This window comes from Mixophyes fleayi, chromosome 3, assembly GCF_038048845.1.
Source record: "Mixophyes fleayi isolate aMixFle1 chromosome 3, aMixFle1.hap1, whole genome shotgun sequence".
Taxonomy (NCBI): Eukaryota; Metazoa; Chordata; class Amphibia; order Anura; family Limnodynastidae; genus Mixophyes; species Mixophyes fleayi.
Window position 1 is genome coordinate 71,203,701 of NC_134404.1, and position 18,309 is coordinate 71,222,009.

General features: G+C 40.5%; 1 protein-coding gene across 2 annotated transcripts in view; it reads left to right on the forward strand.

Annotated features, from left to right (window-relative positions):
• The first annotated feature begins 898 nt into the window (after positions 1–898).
• The window catches only part of KLHL24 (kelch like family member 24), a 37,911-nt gene continuing 20,500 nt past the window's right edge, over positions 899–18,309 (forward strand). For both annotated transcript variants that reach the window (XM_075201705.1, XM_075201706.1), the window contains exon 1: positions 899–1,012. The gene's annotated coding sequence lies outside the window, so the exon portion shown is untranslated. The remainder of the gene's footprint in view (positions 1,013–18,309) is intronic.

Here is an 18,309-nt window from a genome sequence, read left to right on the forward strand (position 1 = left end):
TACGCAGTCCAGAAAGCTAACTCGGTGCAACGTTTTGGACTAAAAAGAATATTGTAAGGTGTGAGGTGTTCAGAATAGACTGGAAATTAGTGGAAATGATTGTTATTGAATGTTATTGAGGTTAATAATAGCGTAGGAGTGGAAAACAACAAAAAAATAGGATTTTAGTGCTTTTTAAAAAATAAATCAGAACCCAAAACCAGAAATCAGAACCAAAACCTTTCGCCAGGTGTTTTGGCAAAACAAATCAGAACCCAAAACCTCAAGCTAATCAGAACCCAAAACCCAAAACACTAAAAGTGCCCGGTGCACACCCCTAATAATAAGATGATTTGTACTGTCGGTGTATCTCGAAAAACGGAGATTTCCAGGGACATATGTTTAAAATCAGAGCCTGTCCCTCGCCTGCTCCAATGGGAGTGGACAGGACTACATTGCCTGCCAAAACACGGGGAGAGAAGGGAGGGTGGGGGGTCCCTTTTCCTGTTTTATGAAATACATTTTTATATTTAACCATCTGAAGATCAACTACACTACAGATGTATAACTGCCAGCAGTGTGATGTCTTGCATGTAGAGTGCCTGAATCGTTCAGGTTCCTGCACTTATTGCATTATACCCTACTGTTGGTACAATATCAGACTCCTGCTACCTTGCTGGGACTTATAGTTCCACACTAGGTGAAGAGCTACACGCTGTCCTCCTCCAGGACACCGCTCTCCAGCCTGAAGCTCTCAGTCTCCACATCTGACAGGCGGTGACGTGCCAGAGGCTCGGTACCACTCACTAAAACTACACCTCCCGTCATGCCCAGCCAGCTCCTGATTGGTCCGTTCTGGTGACGTCACATGTTTTGGATCTGGGGAGTCATGTGTTCCTTTGCTCTTTGTTTTCAAGGAGACGAAATTCTGCGATCAGAAGTTTGTCAACAGTGTGTGGTGGGTGAAGACTCTTCATATCCCAACGTCATCTGTGTCCCCCTGCACCCGCAGTCCATGGTGGTTACACTTCAGGTCAGTTTGCCCACTGCTTAGGATTTATAAACATTATTGTTATTACAAATTATTAATTTATGACAGTATTGTTAATATAACAACACCAGGCTCATGTCTATATACAGTTTCAACTGTGAATTTTAAACTAGGGGAATAGAAGTTATATTACCGTTATTCATGTTTGTTTACAGACTGACATATTTCATGGCATATCTTACAGCCTATTATGTCTAAATAAAGTGCAGCTATTTACTTATTTCTCTACAAACATTGTTCTGTTTAGGATATTACAGTGATTACTAATAAAAAAAAAGCCAAAACAATAAATATATTTAAACTGAGTGCTGGGACACATCTACTAGAGTAGAGGGGAACCTGTATAGTGAATTGGAGTAATTACATAAGAACAGGTTTAAAGGTGCATAACCCATTTTTTAAATTATTATTAATAATAATAATAGTAGTAGTAGTGGTAATAGTAGTAGTATTGCTGTTTATAAATGCATGAATATTATTATGGAGAACGAACAGGTTTATTGGTGTGTAACTAACTTTTTGTGCTTTCACAACTGGCTTCTGCAAAACTCCATGTCCCATCTATCCCTGCCTTATACTAAGGACAAAGGACGTTGGAAACTGCTGTATGCTGTCATCATGCTCATATCTTGGTATAACATATGCGTTAGACTTAACAGACGTGTGATTGATTCTTTTGAGCAGGTGGCTCTAGAGTATATGTAAAGAACAGCAGCACAATAGAGAAATCTCTCCCCTGGGTCACAAACCGTCTCCTAAAAGGAAGCTATGTGTTTTTTCTCTAAGAACTGTCTGTGATCAGGATACCGCTCACCTGTTCTCTCTCACTTGTACACAAACACAAAAGCCAACAGCTGCTTGCAGGGGGAAGAGCTTGCCTGAATCCAATCACGTGAGCCGGCTTACAGTGTTTATTTACACTGACCTAGCTTTTGGTTGCATCACAGGGGAGGGCAAGGTTTCATAAGTTGAGGTAGGGTTATTTATTCTTAAACAGCCTAAGGCACCTTGGTAATCAGCATCATATTTCTGGGGAAGGCTTTTCAATTGCAGTACTGTTTTGCTTATGAGCAAAAATAGAAATTTATGGTAGTGCCCAAGACCTAAGTAATGTCCAGTTGGAATACATACATTTTCCTCTCTCTACCTTGTTATGACTGCAATACTCGGTACTAAATTTTAGGTTACATTTTGAGTTTATGTTCCATTATTTGGGGTTACAGTATTCTATTATTGCCACTTAAGCCATATGAGGAATACTACTTTACATTCATTTACAATAATAATAGGTTTACATTATTAGTAACAATCCCTTACTGAACAAGCTACAAAAATCTTGTAATTTATAAACAGGAGTGGAAGGGGGGGGGGGGGGGGGGTGCTATTTGAGGACCTGTCACTTCTCTGTGGATAACAGTATAACAGCTTTGGTGTGATAAACGGCTGGTATTATGCCCCTCTGCCAGAGTTACCCTAATAATTATTTCCCTGATGTGTCTCTTTTTGCAATGTCTAGGTGAGAATTAATATTCTTCATGTACTTAATAGGTTGCATATATTTTTGAGTGTTTTTACATTGGATGACTAATATCTTCTTATTACTGCATAAAGTTGGTTGCAGATAGTTTGACACAGTAACATGGAAGCTTGGGTTAACTGAATACTGGGAAAAGTCATGTTGATTTGGAGTGTGTAAGCAGAGCTGCACCCTTTGCTTTGTTGGCACTACACCGTTACACATCTTATCCTGGCCTCATTTCCATTCTGCATTGTTTATATCAGGGCTGATGTCCTTTGTAGCCTGCCAAAGCTTTCCCAAGAGGAAACAGAACTGGCTGCTTTTAGAACTGGAGTGTGTATGGCTTGCGGTGCAAAATTAGGCAACTCAGGTCACAGTCACCCTGAATCCAAAGTACTTGTCTTCTCTTACTGGATTATGCTTGTCGCCAGTAACAAATGTGGGACATCTATTTTCTGATAGTAGACTGTTTGCTTGTTAATATAAGTGTCCAATGCAGAGTATACTGTAAAGCTTGGTACACACCTATGCAATTAATGTGCAGACAGGGGCGGATCCAGAAGTTAATTGTATCGGGGGCGATTTAGGGGGGGCGATTTAGCCCCGCCCCCTTTTTGACACCTAAGGCTGCTGACGGCTGCACACCATGTGATCTGCACACAGTGGCGGATCCAGGGGGGGAGGGCGATCGGGGCGATCGCCCCCCCCTAGCAGGGGCTTGCTGCCGGCGGCTGCACACCATGTGCAGATCCGGTCAGAAGAGAGAGTTAGGGAGAGAGTCCTGCCCGGCTGCTCTGATTGTGTCAATCCCCCGGATCCGCCACTGTGTGCAGATCACATGATAAACAACCGTTTGGTCCGATATTGCAAGAGTGTATACTCCCATGATAATATTTTATTGTACTAAAACACATCGCATCGTTTGATTTGGTTTTATAAACTTTCTAAAAATCACAATCAACGATGGAACAATGGGCACATTTGGAAGTGTATACGCACTTACGACCGTTTGTCCAACACTTCTGCCGATAGTTCCTCTATGTATCTGTAGAGTATGTACGGAGTGAAACACTATGGAATCTATAAATTATCTTTAAAGCATTAAAGAAGAATTTGCTTGGTATCCCTACATTAAGTACAAACTCAGCTTTCAGACCGTATTTCCCATTGACAACTTTTGAATCTTTGCCTGTAGGCTGCTCCTCTTTAGCTATTGTGGTGAAAACCCAGTGAGCAACCACCCCCACCACCAACCATATAGTCAGAAGAAGGCTTCTTATTTGGAAAGCTCTATTTTGGGTGAAGTATTTTTTTTTAAACCACATGCAATCTTAGCTGCATATGTCTCCTTTTGTTTGTGCAGGAGAGCATAGAGTACTAAGATTTGTGGACATTTGTTTCAGCGGAAAAGGGTACTTGTATTTCAGTGTGATTTGCGTAGGTCCATTGTTAGGGCTTGCCAAAAAATCATAACTGCAAATTATGGAAGTGGGCGAAGGGGTCAGGAGGAAGAAGAGTTAAAAAAAGGCATTTAAAGTAAAATCTTTAAAACTAAATAGAAACATTGTTTGTGTCAGATTTAATGTGGTAGTATGGAAAAAAACAATGAAAACAATTTGCTTTTTGTGTTTTTAACATTCATTGTGTAATATCAGATGTGTTTCTTGCTATATTTGAATAATCCGTTGAAAGAGACTCTGAAATACAGGATGTATTTGTTCTGCTTTCCATACAGTGTCAGAGTTTGGCTCCGTATGCTGGATTGGTTAGATCATCCAACTTCTGTTGCTGAGTAGATTATTTTAGTACCTCAGTGCTTTACTCGTCTTTTCTTTCAGTTGCAGGCAGCCTGCCAGCACGGTTAGGCCTCAGGCTGTTGAGCAAATCTATGTCCTTGCATAAACGTTCTGTTACCCATGTGTCTGTATTTTTTTTGTTTTGTTTTTCTTTTATGCTATTTTTCTCCTTTCCTGTGTATGGCTCACATAATTCATATAAGAGGAAGGGACAGTTTTCTTTCTTTCTTCTTTTACCCAAGAAGGTAACAGACATCTTATACCCGCCTAGTCACTGTACTGTTTTATTATACAATTACCAGCATATTTCTTACACTAACCTCTGTGTGATCCTTCACAGCCCTGCTTCTATATTAGTTTTAGTAAAAACATACACATTTTTGTTATTTTAAGCACTAATGTGTATGGGTGCCTACTTCTACATCATCCCTGTATGTTTACATACACAATTCGAAGATACCTGACTGTATGTTCTGCAAAGCTTTTGTTCTTTTAACGTTTGACATGTTAGAGAAATGTGTTATTTGATTTTTGTTTGATATATTTATGAAACTTTCTGCCAATAGCTTTGTGCAGACAAAGGTGATACGGAGCGGGTACTAAGTCATATTGTGTAGCGTAACTTGTGTGAAATTGCTCTGCGTACGTCCAGAAAGTGGGCGCAGACATATGCAACCATGCAGATTTATGTGATCCTGCCACTTGTGCCAGCCTGTACCTGGAGAGGCGGGATGGGGGAGTAATAACGTAGGCCGGGCACATTAGGGGCATGTGCATGTAATTGCGTATAGATGCAGACCCTGAAAAAGACGTAAAGAAGCCTGAAGAAAATCTGTATTATTAGGGGTGGTCAGGGGCAGGTGTGAATAGCGTATGATAATGGTCCTCTGGCACTAGTGAACCTCTTGTGATTGGATGTTTGCGATTGCACTGCTGAAACTGATTGGTGCATATTTTATGCTGTTGTATATGTGTTTAAACATAAATGTAAAAAACTTGACATGAGACGGGGAGGTGTTTCTGCTATATAAAAAAGTGCTAATGCTTAATAACAAGTGCTACACACATACTTGCCTACTTCCGGTTCTGGAGGGCGGGAGGGGGCGGGGTGTGGGCAAAGTCGTCATTTTGGCCCCTCCCCCGCAACGGAAATGCCGTTTTGTCGCGAGGGTGGGGCCAAAAAGACGCAATTCACCGCGAATCGCGTCATTTTGGGAAGGCAGTTGCGGGACGCGGGAGACTTGCCTGCTCTCCGTGAGACCGACCTGAATTTCGGGAGTCTCCTGGACATTCCGGGAGAGTTGGCAAGTATGGCTACACATATAAACTAAATAAATAAAAATGTGGGCACAAGTATGATGTAAGTGTCTGTGACATGTTTCTGGTGTAAAATCTTGAGATAAATCTTGACAGCTCAGCATATGATTTTAAATACGCTATTTTTTACGTTTGCCTTTTTTGAATTAAAAATACACCCATTTTGCAGCCAACTCTGCATCATGTCCAAGATCCCAAAGTAATGCTTGTTAGTAATAGGACACTCATAGATGAGGGTACACACAACTGACACTTAGGTACAGAGTATGGATAGGGCAGTCCTGTTCACTCCCTCTATACAGCCTGGGGTAGTAAAGTAACCCAGCCGTATCACTTACCCCAGCTACAGGTCAGGTGTATGTGCCGATTACTAGTGATGACAGTTACGTATGTATGCTAGAACATGTGTTTGCAATCAGGAGCTGTAAAAATACATTTTATGTACAGTGGACATTAATAACATCATGATAGATGTATTGGAATGGAAAAGACATTAAATACTTTTATTTTTGTTTCTGTGCATTCTTATGGGATTTTATATTCCACATATGTATTGGACGTATCTTGCAGTGTATTGTCTGTTAGAGTAAAGCGTACCTGGACCTGTATTCAACGAGACGTATTTTAAGATCTGCTCCTAGTTTAATACAGACGTGTGTATGCCCGATTTACATGCTTTTTTAACAAAAAAAAAATATGCAATTTACGTTCGTTTTGCATGCTTCAGTGAATCAGGCTCAGAATGCTTTTGTGGGGTCTTTCCAAAGATGGTATAGTGGACATGCACCTTGAAATGTTCTTGGCAGACAAACAGGGACACTTGTGCCCATAAAGAAGCATTGTGGGTGTGCAGATTTTGCAGTTTATGAATGACTTTTGTTATGTACTGAATTCTTTAGGTAAACGATTTCACTTCATGGACATATCATCATCATCACCATTTATTCATATAGTGCCACTAATTCCGCAGCCCTGTACAGAGAACGCACTCACATCAGTCCCTTCCCCATTGGGGCTTACATTCTAAATTCCCTAACACACACACAGACTAGGGTCAATTTGTTAGCAGCCAATTAACCTACCAGTATGTTTTTGGAGTGTGGGAGGAAACCAGAGCACCCGAAGGAAACTCACGCAAACACAGGGAGAACATAGAAACTCCACACAGATAAGGCCATGGTCGGGAATTGAACTCATGACCCCATCATCATCGTCATCACCATTTATTTATATAGCGCCACTGATTCCGCAGCGCTGTACAGAGAACTCATTCACATCTGTCCCTGCCCCATTGGAGCTTACAGTCTAAATTCCCTAATATAGACACACACTCACAGACAGACTCATACAGACCCCAGTGCTGTGAGGCAGAAGTGCTAATAACTAAGCCACTGTGCTGCCCATATCGCAGGTAATAACTATCAACAATCAGGAATTACAACTGTTTATTTTTATTTTGGAGATCTGGGCCCTGTGTTATGACTTTTCGGGGGGGGGGGGGGGGAGACGACTCCTGAATAGCTCCTTTGCACAACAGTGGAACGGAGTGGAAACAAATACATGAACTATATTTGACCTGCAAAAACTGGGCTGAAGGGGACTTATCCATTTTAAAATCTCTACTTCCCTACTTGTAGTGTGGTGGTTTTAATACTTTTGCTTGTTTCTTTTATTTTTCTCTTTCCTGCGGAAGACCACGGATCATTTTCCCACCTGCGGATATGAGGTAAAGAAATTCAAGCATTTATTAGGGGTGATTTATAAAAACCGGTGCAAAGAGAAAAGGTGGTGTTTCCCCTAGCTGTCAGGTTTTTGGTTGTGTAGGTGTGCTCATTTTTTTAATGTAAACACCACCATTTTTCTTGGTACCAGTTTTCAGAAATGTTCCCGGTAATATGGAGAGGAGGAGGTAGGGCAGTAATGGCAGAGCATGGTGCACAACTTACATGTGTTAGAGCACCAGTTAGAAAGGAAGATGGTTTTATTCTAACGCATATTCAGATCTCATTTACATGATAATACTTCTGTATGGTTAATCATGGTAACTGTTCTGGACCCAATCTGATTCAATAGTATATGAAAAACTACCGGGTAATAAGATACTCAGTTTAGTCAAGGGACAACTAATCCTAAAAATTCAAGTTCCCCATAAGTTTTGGCAATAACATTTACAAATATCTATGTAAAAGTATTCAAATGCGTATCAGATGTGAGATGAAGTTGTGATCATGGTGGGAGATCCTGGGCCTCCTTTATGAATGAGGACTTCTATTCTCACTGGTACGCCTAGATGGACCATCCAGCACATAGCATGGTGTACTCCTACTCGCTCATGTTGGCAGATGAACGTTCGAACTAAAAATGCACTTTGCAGTTTGGAGCTGTTACAAAGTATCCCATTATAAGTACAGGATGGGACCCTGTCTGCCAGTTAAAATTCGGTGCAAAAAGAAAACCTTTTTGTGGAGTGGAACTGGCTGCACCCCACGGCACATTACGGAACGCCCTTAGCAATGCATCCTCCTCACCCCTTTAGCGCATTTCAATAATCTTGGTCCTCAAAATGAAATCTTGTTGTTTTCCTGCACTGGTGTGATTACACGTTACTTAGCAAGGACCAGTCTCACTCCTTCCAGTTTCTCCTATTGACCAGTGCAAATTCTGCTTTTCCTCAAACGCCACCATATTGCTCTGGAAACCTGTGCGCATCTAAGCAAATCAATGCCTGCACCGCCATTAAACAAGCTATGCACACCAAATAAGTGTTGAGGTAGATAGGCACTTGTGTGCTGTCTTCGGTGGTCAAGTGCCGGATTCGCGGTGCCCTCCTGCCCATCTAGGTGTCTACAGCGCATGCGCAATGAGGTCCGCCTGAAATGTCTACTGTGCATGCACAATACTGATTCTTCACTGCATATGAGTGTCGTAGAACTGAATGGATGTGTGGTACTTAGCTCTTTGTGTATGTATACCGATTCCACAAGACTGTATATTACATTTATAGAGCTGATTATACATTCAATAAAAAACAACAAACTTGTGGATTAACCTTCTTACTTCACCTCTGCTAACATCTGTTATTATCTAATAGGGATCTGCCAATCATCATGATACCTGAAATGATTGATAACAGGAAAACATAAAGGAGAAAAATAGCTTGTCTTTGTAAACATAAGTACAATTTTAAAAATACAAAGTTCACAAGAAGTACTGAGACTTATATATAAACAAATATTTGTGAATGGTCTCAGTAGCTGTTTTATATAAGGAAACCGAAAGTTGAGTTCCCAGGCCCGTATATTTTGTCTTTTCCATTATGTAATACTTTTATCCCGAGTAACATTTGAATAACATTGCACAATCCACATATTACACATTTGCAGATAAGGACACTAAACAGACTTTATTCAGGCACATGAGGAATCTTCCTGACACAAGTTTCCATTCTGCTTACTATGTATAGCTGTAAAGCTCTAACACAACAATCGGTTGTTTTGCTTTTATTATTCACAGACTCTCTTTGTTGCCAATATAGGGGGGAATTCAATTAGCTGCAATGTTCCTCGGGAACATTGCGGCAACACAGTTTACCGTTACTACGGTAGAAATATGCGCTCAGTTTGAAATGAGCGGATATTTCAGTAAAAATATATGTGTGAAGTGTCTCCGGAATGCTCGCGAGACACTTTGCGCTGAATTGAATTCCCCAATAAATGTGTATTTATATAAATATATATTCAAAAGAGTCCAAAAAAATGGACTGACCATGTTAAGAGTAGTTGCAATGTATATTTTCCTGGTCTCCCAAAGCATCATCTCCAATATTATGTGTTAATATCCTTATCTTCTATTGTATATTATATATACATATGTTGGAAGATCATCGGATATAATAAGATGCAGCATGTTGGTGTTTGAACTATTGGACTCTGGCTGAGCCTGCTAAATCGCGCTCCCTTGTGTTATATTTGTGTTAGGATTTGCTACAACTTGCAGACTTCCATCTTCTGTGCCAACATATCTTTCTAATAATTCAAGCATTAACTAGTCCTCATTGTGCAAGATTGCAGATACATGATTTATAGGCTCCCGGGGCTCTGTTTTGTTTAAGCTCCACTGAAAATATATCTCTTCTGCTGTCAGGACTGGTTCTTGCTCAGCATCCAATTCTACATTATCCATTCTCTTCACCAGTAAGACCCATCTCAGCACGCCAGATTGCTGTTCAGTCAGAGGCCTAAATACACTTCTTAGCTGAAAACAAAATCCCTTAGGCTGTGGCCACATGGAAGCATTTTGGGTGTGTCAGTGCAGATTGTAGTGGAGCCTAAAACTTTATCTTCGTATGATATATCCCTTACATGCTCCATTGCTGGCTGCATTCCTGAAAATAAAGATCAGTGTGGATGTAGCCTTGGTAGGCCGAGCCAGGATAGTTCATGCCCCTGCAGACACTTAAGTCAGACCCCTTATGATGACACATACAAGAAAATCAAAATAAATACTAGCCTCCTTTGGGTGGTCTAAATTGTTTAACCATGAGTAAGAAGGCAGTAACCATTAATAGGAAGGCAGTAACCATTGTATGTATATTGTTTGAAAGACTAGATGAAGTTATTTGTATGGTTGCTGACTGGAACAAAGCTCCAAGCAGGACAGTTGAAAAGCTTCTGAACCTCAGTTGTTTTCTCAACGGTGTCTTGTTACACACAGTCATATATACTTACTTTTTTGTACTATACCTACATGTATTCGCATCTAATTTAATTTTTTTTATAAACTACCGTATTTTGCAATTATTAAGCGAAGAGAACAATAAATCTGACTCAAATTTTAGGATTGTAAAGATAAAAATAATGAAAAATTATTTTAGGCCAAATACACTGGTAACTAGAGATGCTCAAGCTCGGTTTTCTGAACACCGAACTCACCCGAACTTAGGGGATCCGAGGAGACTCGCAAGCCAGCTCAGTACTTTTGCGTGTCCTTGGATCTGAATCGAGGCAAAACGTTATTGTTGTGTTGTCGGATCTCTCGGGTTTTTGATTCCATAAGTACCTCCATCCCCAGGAGATCCAGCGGCATTGCTTACACAGAAACAGGGGTAGCAGTGTTCTTGTCACTCTCCATTCTCCAGTGACATTGCTCAGTGCCATTGCTCACACAGAAACAGGGGTAGCAGTGTTCTTGTCACTCTCCATTCTCCAGTGACATTGCTCAGTGCCATTGCTCACACAGAAACAGGAGTAGCAGTGTTCTTGTCACTCTCCATTCTCCAGTGACATTGCTCAGTATCATTGCTTACACAGAAACAGGGGTAGCAGTGTTCTTGTCACTCTCCATTCTCCAGTGACATTGCTCAGTGCCATTGCTTACACAGAAACAGGGGTAGCAGTGTTCTTGTCACTCTCTATTCTCCAGTGCCATTGCTCAGTGCCATTGCTTACACAGAAACAGGGGTAGCAGTGTTCTTGTCACTCTCCATTCTCCAGTGACAGTGCTCAGTGTCATTGCTCATACAGAAACAGGGGTAGCAGTGTTCTTGTCACTCTCCATTCTCCAGTGACATTGCTCAGTACCATTGCTCACACAGAAACAGGGGTAGCAGTGTTCTTGTCACTCTCCATTCTCCAGTGACATTGCTCAGTGCCATTGCTCACACAGAAACAGGGGTAGCAGTGTTCTTGTCACTCTCCATTCTCCAGTGACATTGCTCAGTGCCATTGCTTACACAGAAACAGGGGTAGCAGTGTTCTTGTCACTCTCCATTCTCCAGTGACATTGCTCAGTGTCATTGCTCACACAGAAACAGGGGTAGCAGTGTTCTTGTCACTCTCCATTCTCCAGTGACATTGCTCAGTGCCATTGCTCACACAGAAACAGGGGTAGCAGTGTTCTTGTCACTCTCCATTCTCCAGTGACATTGCTCAGTGCCATTGCTTACACAGAAACAGGGGTAGCAGTGTTCTTGTCACTCTCCATTCTCCAGTGACATTGCTCAGTGTCATTGCTCATACAGAAACAGGGGTAGCAGTGTTCTTGTCACTCTCCATTCTCCAGTGACAATGCTCAGTGCCATTGCTCATACAGAAACAGGGGTAGCATTGTTCTTGTCACTCTCCATTCTCCAGTGACAATGCTCAGTGCCATTGCTCACACAGAAACAGGGGTAGCAGTGTTCTTGTCACTCTCCATTCTCCAGTGACAATGCTCAGTGCCATTGCTCACACAGAAACAGGGGTAGCAGTGTTCTTGTCACTCTCCATTCTCCAGTGACAATGCTCAGTGTCATTGCTCATACAGAAACAGGATGGGTAGCAGTGCTCTTGTCACTTGACAAAAATTGACTGGAAATGACTGGAAATTAATGTTATTGAGGTTAATAATAATGTAGAAACAAAAAAAGAGCCAAATTATGTGATTTTAGCAAAAAAAATACTGATTTTAGAAAAAAATAGGGATCCAAAACCAAAACACGCGCGGGCGGTTTTGCCAAAATACGAAGTCAATCCAGATCCAAAACCAAAACACGGGGGTCAGTGAACATCTCTACTGGTAACACCCTTCCAGAAATGTACATACAAACACTCCATGGCTTTAAGTTGTACCAGGCATATGGTTAACCACTTATTAACCAAAATTATTTTTCTTACCTCACCTCTGGGAAATGCAAAGGGGAGATATAAGAGAAGTGGTTGGTGTGTGCTAATCACATTAAGTAGGCAGAGGCAAGGCGTGATGATGCTAATTGTGTCCTCACACTACTATCCACTCTGTGTTCTCTGAGGTGGGTCAGACTCGATGACGCAATTTCATTTTACCTCGAGCAAAGAAAGAGCCATGGCAGTTCCAATGTGCAGAGAAAAAGGTTCAGTGTGCTGATTACCTTATGCCCACATGATTTTTTGAAGCTAACATTAAACTATAATTGTACAAGGTAAAATGTAACTAATAACTTGTGGCTGCTCACAGGTTAATTTATCTCTCTGCCGTGGTTTACGCTCAGCTAACATACCCGTTCTGCATCAGGTAGAGTAAACATTGTTTTGGCGTTTCTGTAGGCTGTTTTGTGAGATGACCTGACAGGACAAAGATGTGTTTCTATATCGGTGGTTGCTAGCGTTGCAAGGACAACTCATGGGTGGAACAATACTGGATTCAAAGAGCAAATGTTCAAGTATAGAACAAGAGAAAACTACTAGGTCATGCTAAAGACTCGTGTACGCAAGTACTGGTTTCCTTGTAATTAAAACGCTCTATTCACCCAGCGGTGAGTAGCGAAATACATGTCCAAAGCTAAATGGACTTTCAACGTATATGTACAACCAGCACCACTCCATGGTCTATGATCTGTAATCTTTTTCTTAAAAACACTTCTAAACACTGAGGGCCTGAGACATAAAGGTAAGTAGGGCAAAAAAAAAAAGGAGTACATGTTCTCTGGGACAAACCATGTTACAATTCAAGGGGTGCAAATTGGTTTATTATTTTGCACATAAGTTAAATACTGGCTGCTTTTTCATGTAGCACACAAATACTTTACAGCTTTACTTTAACACGGAAATGTAATGTTGATCCAGGACATTCCATTTCCCAACTATAAATCTGTCCCCACATTTTAAATTTACCCCCACCCCGTCCAATGCAACATGGTATTGCCCAGCTGCAAGGTTGCTCCTTTTTTATGCTTTGTTCTCCTTAATGACTCGGGCCCTGAGAGAATATTTACTAAGTGGCCTTTTTTTGCAATGCCATATATCGAATGCGGTTTTCAGACCCAAACTGTAGGATTTACTTTTACTCACTCCTGAGGAACACCCAGCATGGAATGAGGTAATTTTACTTAAAAGTGGCTGTTTGCTATGCAGTTTGGCAAACTGTTGCTTAGTAAACGGTTTCTATAACTGCCAGCTTTAAAAATGGGGATCGTTGATTTAGACCTGGCAGGTCTGATGCATAGTGATGTATGGTTTGGCATTTAGTAGACCGCAATTTAGTAAGTTTTCCCCTTAGTCTGATTAGTATAGGGAGTAAATTGTCTCTAGACTTACGTCAGTTACATAACAATTTGTGTGGTGAATGAAACATTTATACTATGTGAAAAAGAGCACTTGTGTATGCATGCCCTAGAGCAACCCCCAAGGCAGTTTTGTTTTGTGTCTGATCTGATTTCAACATTGGAGGAATTATGATAATGAATCAGATAATGTCTGTTGTTGTCCTTTATAGTATATCCTGTGCAGACAAGATCTGTGGCTGTGTAGGCATTCACAGCAGTGTCTTCAGGACTGGATTTTTAAATAAGAGCATAAAGTTAGGTGTCTACAGGTTAATGCAGGACATAGACTCCTTAGCTCTGCTAGTTCCACCTGATTCTCCGCAAACTCCTCCTATTCATAAATAGGTCTTGAAACCTTGTCAGCCTTTTAGAATTATCTGTTTTCCTGTTTTAGGCTAGGTACACACTGGAAGTTTTTCAGGCAAGTATTGGGCCTATCAACCGATAAACGAAGGCTCGGCCACATATCGTGTTGTTGTGTATACTTACACGATGACCGACAGTTGTTCCAAAGTGCCAATTGTGGTTTCATTTGCATGGTCGTGCGGTTTAATAATTTTGGTCCAATCACCTTCTAATCATGTAGGACCTGATTCATTAAGGAAAGTACTTCTTTTTTTTTTTTAACTAGTTTTCTTATGGACAAAACCATGTTACAATACAAGGGGTGCATATTAGTTTATTATTTTGCACATAAGGAAAATACTGGCTTTTTTTCCCTAGATCAACCTTAAATTTCAGTTTACAAATAAGCTATCAAGTATTTTTGTGCTACATGAAAAAAACAGACAGTATTTTCCTTATTTGCAAAATATTAAACTAATTTGCACAATCGGTGCAAATTAGTTTAATATTTTGCACATAAGGAAAATTGCAACATGGTTTTCTCCATTTCTTGCTTAGCATTCCTTAATGAATCAGGCCCATATATGCACTCAAGATCACGATGTCCATAGAGGTTACAGAGGCATGGTCATGTCCTGGTGACTAAATGTGTAGAGTGCTGTAGATGGAATAATTTGTTTGTTCATTCTGAGGCTGAATATTTAGTTTCAGAGTCACAGAAGCTAACAAAATTCGTTATGACATGTGGATAGCTATAACAAGGCGTTAAATCAGTGTGACAGGAATGAATGCATATTTTGCTGTCATTCTCTAAACAACTATAGGACCAGATGAAGCACGGATCTGAAGGTAAAATTGTGTGTAGTGCGTATGCATGAAATCGCCCAACTGGTCGAACCTTCAGTCGTAGGTACAATTGTTGTAGATAACAAATTAGTCGGAAAATGATGTACCCTAACCTTAATTAGACCTGAAATATTATCTGATCTTATTCTTTCTTAATAATTGATAAAGACAATCTGTAAAAATTTGAGGGAAAAAATACAAAAGCTGAAAGCGCATCTGCGTTTGACTTGCATTTGTTACTAGCGATTGAGGTCATTGGATAATGTATAACTGCGGAAAACGCAAGTGAACGGAACAAGATGCATTTGTAAAAATAAAATGTACCTGAATATTGGTGAAAATGACACTGGATTCTATTTTAAGACCCATTTACATGCATTGTACTAGTATTAACATCTCTAGTAAAACACATGTAATTAACACCAGTGGGTTTGAGGTCTAAATGTGTCCACAATACATCCTTTCTATAGCTTTTTGGATCGTCCAAGTGAAGTTCGGCAAATCTAAGGTGACTATGTATTTTTTTAGCAGTAGCATTTCTCTGCTTTATTTATTTCATAGAATTACAGTAATAGTAGGTGGAAATAGTTTGAAACATTTGTGTTTTACACTGAAATAAATTATATTTTCCACTTTAAAGCTGCCTTACTCCCTTCTTTCCCAGCCTGGGGGCTGCTCCATTTCTCTCAAAGCCCAGACTGAAAACCAAGGGGGTGTGATTAGGAGGATCAATTGCTTGTGGTTTGGTCTCTCACACCCCTCAGTCTCCATTTAAATAATGTGATCTTTATTTATTTCTGTGACACAGAACCGGCATAGCCCTTGAAAACTGGCTAGAGGGAAGGGCCACATTAGAAAAAATATTTCCTAGGTGAGAATGCAGCTTTAATAGTAGCGTGGAGGCTTTCAGTCCATGCTCAGAGCATGTTTACCCCCCAGGTAAGGGTCTAGAACACTAGTCTAGAAGGATGCCCTAGAGCTGGAGGTGTCAGTGACTAGCATGCTAACCAAGCACTATAGCAAGCTAAATGGCATGATGTGTACTTCTAGAATGTCTTTAAATATCTGACCTTTTAATACTTAGTTTTGTTTGAAATACTGAAATTATGTGACTGCTTTTTGAAAATGACAACAACTCCCCAATTCTGACGTTTTATGTGACTGCTTGCCATTTAAAACATTACATTGACAATGCTTGTGTAGTATATATCATTTTCTTTTCAATTTCATAGGACTGATTTTTCACTTTAATTGTATGTTATTTTTTAACATATAGCCTTATCATTTGAAATGTGAAATTGTGTGGTGTAGCCCTGGGCCTGAATGAGCACAGCAATCACCTTATGTCAGGACATATCCCATTAATAAATGCAGCTTTGATAAGATCACATGTCTTGTAGTAAAGTCAGAGCATTTTGGGTTATTTAAGGTAAGAAGGAAGTGCTAGAACAGACACATTACAATAAATGAGCAACATCTCATGCAATATGTGTTTTTCTGTATGTTTGTTTTGTGATGACATATGTTCAGTAAATATATACAAATGTAAGCTCAATATATGTTCATTTCCTCCTCTATTTTATAGATGTTTTTTTTATTTTATTGCACCCAATTGTACTGGATGCACTTGGATTTGACATGATGTAGACAGAAGAGGCAGTTGCCTTTAGTACAAGGATCATTGGGGGTGCAGAACCCAGCGGAGAAAGCAGATTTTGGTCTGTTTCTGAAATCTGTATGTTCTCAACATTTAAAACATCACTTTAAATTATCCTGGAAATAACATGTTAAAGCATAAAAAAACACTGTTTACAATTACTTTGTTTTTCTTGCTTTGCCCTATTAAAGTAATTCTATCGTTTTCAAAATAAGCATTGCCCAAGCGATTGTATTGTGTTTCCAACGCACAAAGTAATTTATTTTAGCAGATGTAACATTTAACAGTTCAATACATGATTATAATACAGTACAGCCAATACCAAAAGATAAATACATACCGCTGCGTTCGCATGCGCTCAATGGAATCAATATAAATTATGAAATATATAAATAACTAAATGTTGTAGTGCAAGTGTGTGCGTATTTTACTGCGTGATCGCGTTATGCCACGTGTAGCGTGGTATACTGAGTGCAACGATAAAACAATATTAACCCATATACTTTCGTTCATCCAATTATACGACTTCGACAGCACATAACAGACAGTAGAGTAAACTAAACTTTATAATATACATTAAAACAAATCAAAACAGAAGGCCAGGATATGGGGAATGGGGAGGTATGATCCCGGAGAGTGTGTGGCATCTTGCCACTCAGTCTGGAGGAATTGCTGAATGTTTTCTTGCAGTTTATGCATATTTTATATCTAAACCATCTCATGATACTAATAGGACAACATTCCCCGACCCTCCACTTCCTCCATGGTAACACAACTAGAGAAGCTTGGTGAGTTTGGGTGACTGAAAAGTGGTGAACACATCCTAATATGACCAACCTCCATCTGATGGTCCAATATGGACTAACTGAAATCTTGTTTTGGAATTTGTGTGCAGACCGGGTCATATTATTCTGGCTATCTGCATTGTACATGGAACAACTCAGTGTCCCATGTATGGCCTGGTCCAGCCATTATACTTAGACTGAGTTTTGGCAGCTCTGCTTTAGATTGAGCGCATGTTTGTAACGTCACCCATACCTCTGAGAAAACGGTGTATTGCCGAGAAACGCGTCAGGTGCAATATCACTGTCTGGTGCTGGCCTTCATTTCTAACCCCGGGTGTCACTCACCGGACTGTTAGAGCCTCTAGGTTGGGACATGGGTCTCTCTCGCTCCTGCCGGCGCCTCTCTTGAGCCGCGGCCGTCCGCCATCTTGACTAAGATTGCGCATGTGCAGAAACCCTAAACTGTTAATACCTCGTCTCTAGTCTCATTGGTTAATTAATCACCTCTCAGTACTTAAGGCACCTGTTGCCCTATTACCTTTGCCTGTTCTTGGTTCTCATTCCTTGAGACTCTGAGGTGTTTCCTGTTTCTGCTCGTGTTATCCGTTTGCTCTGGACAAGTCTCCTCTCCACATTGGTAGTAGAACTTACCCACTGCAGACTACTCTCGCTACCTCCGTTACCTGCCTGCTTCTGGACAAGTATTCTCTCCACATCAGTAGTAGAACTTACCCACTGCAGACTACTCTCGCTACCTCCGTTACCTGCCTGCTCCTGGACAAGTCTCCTCTATACATCAGTGGTACAACTTGCCTATTGCAGACCACTCACGTTGCTCCGTTACATGCCTGCACCTGGACAAGTCTTCCCTTCACATCAGTGGTACAACTTGCCAATTGGAGACCACTCACGCTATTCTGTTACACACCTGCGCTGGACAAGTCTTCTCTACATA